Below are 4851 nucleotides of genomic sequence, written 5' to 3'. Positions count from 1 at the left end.
GCTCAAGACATATCAGGGGTAGGTTCATGTAGGAGGCTCTAAATCAAATAAGATACTGTTTGGTCACTCCCACAAGCTTTGTGCCCCCATCACCTTAGCATATCATGAGAGCAGGGCATCACTGCCAGGTGGAAGGGCGTATTCCCGGCTCTTTACACGTTTTGTAGCTTTTGGTAGTTATGTGCACCTCTTTTTTTGCTAGTTTCACCATGTGATCCTCCTCAGCACTCTAGTCTTGGGATGACAGACGGCTGCTATCATGGCTGGCATTATGAATACCTTGTTTAAGGATCAAGAAATAGCCACTCATATTCGCTGTCTCTGCCAATTCTTTCACACACAACTGAAAGTCAATGCACTGTGCTTTAAGGCAAGAAGAAAGCAACATGGAGATTGGAAAGCAAGAGACTGGGTCTCTGGAGGGCTGAGGCAGGAGGGGTTGGGGAGATTGTTCAATAGACAGAGCGCTTGCTGTGTAAGCATGTGAGCCGGAGTGGGACCGCCAGAACTCTTGTAAAGCCTGGTGTGGTGGCGCATGCTTTTTAACCCCAGATCTAGAGGGCAGGGACAGGTCCCTAGAGCTTGCTTACTAGGGAAGCTGAAGTGTCAAGTCCAAGGTTCAGTAAAGGACTCTATGTCAGATATAAGGTGGACAGTGATAAAAGTGTCGACCTCTGGTCTCCACCTGGACAGTCGTGTGTTCCCTGCCCGAGACAGTTAGGAGCCTCATCTTTGTCACATGTTCTTGCCACTTCTTTTGAGTACAAGACATCTTAGGCTTCCTCTTATGTTTATACTGTCTGTCAGCAAGTTGTCTGAGCAACCTTTTCAGTAGGCTACTGCTTCTGTGGGTTCTGTTTTGATTACAGTTAAGGTTTCTTTCTAAACTTTTCCTGTGCCAAGTATGTGCCTTGTATATAACTGCCATCCTTTTATTTTTATATTTTCTCATTAGCCTCACTCTCATTTATTTATTTATTTGTTTTTTTTAATAAATGTGTTTAAATATAAACTTAATTCAATCATTTTTCCCTGCCCCTTGTTTTGCTCTTGTTTTACTGAGACAACATATAGCTCCCTACCCACCCTGGCCTGAAACCCACAGTAATTCATCCTCCTGCATCAGCACTTAAAAGCCTACATCACCACACTCAGCTTCTGATATTTTAGTTCAACTTATACAATAATTGTGTCTGCAAATGAATTCAGTTATACTGAATAAAAACATTTGTGACTTATAAAGCAGTCATAGCAAAACAATATGTTGTGTCAGTAAAACAAGAGCAAAACAAGGGTCAGGGAAAATGATTAAATTTATATTTAAAAGCATTTATTAAAAAAACAAAACAGAAGACCTAAGTAGTTAGTTATTTTTTGTTCATGTGAGTGTGTGTGCCTTTCACATGCTTGGTGCCAGAGAAAGCCAGAAGATGGCATTGGATCCCCTAGGACAGTCTGGTCCACAGAGCTTTTTCCAGGACAGTCAAGGCTACACAGAAAATCCTGTCTTGAAGAACCAAAGATTTGATCTAAGGCAGTATGTAGTGAGAATTTTGGTTTCTTTGAAATAGGAGTGTGCTTTTTTTAACCCCATGTGTGAGAGATGGGGCTACTTCAGGATCTCCACAGCAGCTGACTATCATTTGCCTTGTGCTTTGTCAGGGGCATGATTTTGACAACTGCAGTTTCTGCAGTCATGTGATGTTCGGTAGTCTGGGGACCTTCGAGAGGGTATATAAATGCTAGAGCCCAAGAGGCTGGGTTGTTGGTTGTGGTTTGGTAAGTAGCTGGGTGCAAAGAAGAAACAAGAAAAAATTAGATATCCTGAAGGTGAAGATCAAACTTGCCCCAAGGAACTCAAAGGCCCCAATCAGCAGGAAGGAGTTGAACGATAACATCACCCGCTTTCATTTCTGTCCCTTTCTCGCTCCTATCTAGTGTTAGGGGGTTAAAGTGTGGAAGAAAGAACCCACAAAGTAGCTAAAATCTGGCCACAGCAATAGCCGTTAGAAATTCCTAAACCCGAAATAATTCTAATACAGAAAACATGGAATATTGGTGGTGTGGTACCTCAAGTGTCACTTTCTGTACTTTTTCAAAGAATTATTATTTTTAAATTAAACAAATCTAAAACCTTGGGGCTGTGTGTGGGCATGCACACATGAATGCAAAGTACCCATGGAGGCCAGACGAGGGTGCCAGACACCCCAGGGCTAGACTTGTAGCTTTGAGTTGTGCACCGTCTATGCGGGGAACCATGCTTGTACCTCTGCGAGATTGTGCTTATACCATTGGGCCACTTCCCCATTCTGGTGCTTTGTGTTTGCCTGTTTCTTTTGTAAAATTTATTTCTATTTTATGTGCATTAGTGTTTTGTTTGCTTTTATGTCTGTGTGAGTTATAGACATCTGTGAGCTGCTATGTAGGTGCTGGGAGTTGAGCCTGGGTCCTCTGGAAGAACAAGTCTGTGCCATCTCTCCAGCCCCACTTATTTGTTTCTTAAGCGCTCACTTTTGTACTTTTGGATGATCCTGACTCATTAGAATCAGGTGCAGCACAGCCCTTGTTAATGAGCATAGAAACTGCTATCATCTCATGCAGCAGTATGAAACATTCAATTGATTAACTTATTCAATGTCATTGTCATACAGATTATTTTATTTTAACAGAAGTGAGCTTGTCACTGCAGATAGGGATGAACACTTTCGCAGCGTGCTGCCAACGGTCAGTCTGAGGGACTGAGGCCTAAGCACAACTGGGTTCACAGCTTTGATGAAGAAAAGAATTTCATGTTGAGCCAATGAGTAGATCTGGAGTTTAAAACACACCTGTATTCTCAGGTGCTCACGGGAATAAAAAAGTATACCCAACGGCATGGGTGTGGGCTTCTCAATGGAGAACTGCAACTAAATGGATGTGTTTAACATTTTGCAGGCCCTCAAATAATCTCCTTAAAGGCTGCTCTGAACATCTCAACTCCCCCCCCCCAAGTAAACACACCCTTTTAAAAATGCTTCTTAGGGAGCATAGTTAATGACAAAATTAAAAGTTAAAAACTTTTGTTTTAGAAACAAAGTTGAGGCAAGTGCTAGAAACTCAAGATTATATGTCATTTTGGTCTTAACAAGAAAATGTTTTTCCTTTGCTCTACCTCCTCCTCCTTCCATTTATGACACAGGGTCTCACTGTGTAGCTGGAGCTTGCTGTGCAGATCAGGCTGGTCTCTAACTCAGAGATCCACTTGCCTCTGCCTCCCAAGGGGTAGGGTGCTAAGGGGTAGGGGTGGGGGTAGGATTAGAGTGTGCACCACCACGCCAGGCTTTTCAATTTGGGGTTTTTCAGTTTCCTGCTTTTAGTAGCAAAGAGAACGGATGAGAAGACCATGAGAGAAAAGGGATTCTTTTCTTCTTCACAATTTTTCTCTTTCTAGCCTGCTTCAATTTGAACATACTCAAATTAGCCTCAGCTTAGCTTTGAAGTTCACTAAGTGTAGCAGTCATTTTCAATTTAGGAAGTCAGTTCAGTGCTCCTTTACAGAAGCAAATATTAGCAGATCTGAAGACAATTGTATTTATTGGAGGACTGTTCAGTGCATTGTAAGAAATACTTGAGTAAGGTATAAAAGCCGAAACTAGTCTAGATGACTGGAATTAGACACACACTCACAGGAAAGTCATATTTTATGATGAGAAATGCTGACACAACTGCAGAAATATACATTTGTCTGGGGAGATAGCTGTGAATAAAAGACTTACCAAGTGAGAGAACCTGAGTTAAAAATCCTCCAGAACCAGATGCAGCAACGCACCCCTGTATTCTCAGTATTTCCATGCTGAGGAGGAGACAGAGGCAGCACAACCCCTCAGAAGGTCAGAGCCAGCCATCATATGCGGCAGAAACAATAAAAACGCTGCCTCGATGAAAGTGAATCCTGACACCCAAAGCTGTAGCCATGGAGAAAGCGGCAGCTCTGAAGCCTCCGCTGTGGCTGCTGCTGACAGGGACTCAGGGAGGGAGGCGCAGCCACCTGGAAGCAGTCTGTGAGCTCCTTTGATCTCTGCTCCACCATGTATAAAGCATCCCGCTCCCTGCAGCCCAAACACTGCCAGGGACCAGAATCTGACCCCTTAGTGTAAGTTAAAGACAGTTGTTTAGCTTAGAGTTCCCATCTGTGTAAACCCCGATAGGCCCTCCCCTACCTCTGTTAGAACAGCAGTTCCAGCCTCTAACTATCACAAAGGCCGTCTCCAGACCCTCAGTGGGACCTTTCCCAGATTATGCTAATTTTAGGTGAGAAGTCTGAACAAAAATTCATCAATCCCTAAGCAGGAAAACCCACCAATCCCTGGGATTCCCACAGACTCCCATAGTACCTGAACAGGAAAGCCCACCAATCCCTAAGGTCTTCCAAACCCAAGACTTGAAATCCCACCAATCCCTACTCTGGAAATCTCTGCCCTAGAAAGCACCACCCCTTAAAAAAAAAAAAAATCCTATCTAAAGACCGTGCCTGCTCAGTTTCTGCTGTCTTTTTTGGTGTGATTCATCTGCTGCTCAGCTCAGCTGGGGTTGGGGAAACCCTCCCTGGGAAGCTGTAACACCTCTGCCTCCTTTCAGGGCTGTGGTCCTGGGCTCCCATGTCTCAGGAAACCCTTGCCTTGCGGCACTGTCCCACCACAGAGCTGAGTGGTTCCCAGGCTTCAGAGTTGCGGATTTTCTGGATACCTTCCCATCTGAACAGGAAAGTCAACAATACACAATTTCTAAATAAAGACAATAACAAGATTATTTCACCTAACATAAATTTCACGTAGAACTGAAAACATTGTTTCTCCAGAAGAGGTGTCAAAG

This window comes from Meriones unguiculatus, chromosome 17 (genome assembly GCF_030254825.1).
Source record: "Meriones unguiculatus strain TT.TT164.6M chromosome 17, Bangor_MerUng_6.1, whole genome shotgun sequence".
Classification (NCBI taxonomy): domain Eukaryota; kingdom Metazoa; phylum Chordata; class Mammalia; order Rodentia; family Muridae; genus Meriones; species Meriones unguiculatus.
Note: the sequence above shows the minus strand (reverse complement) of the source record.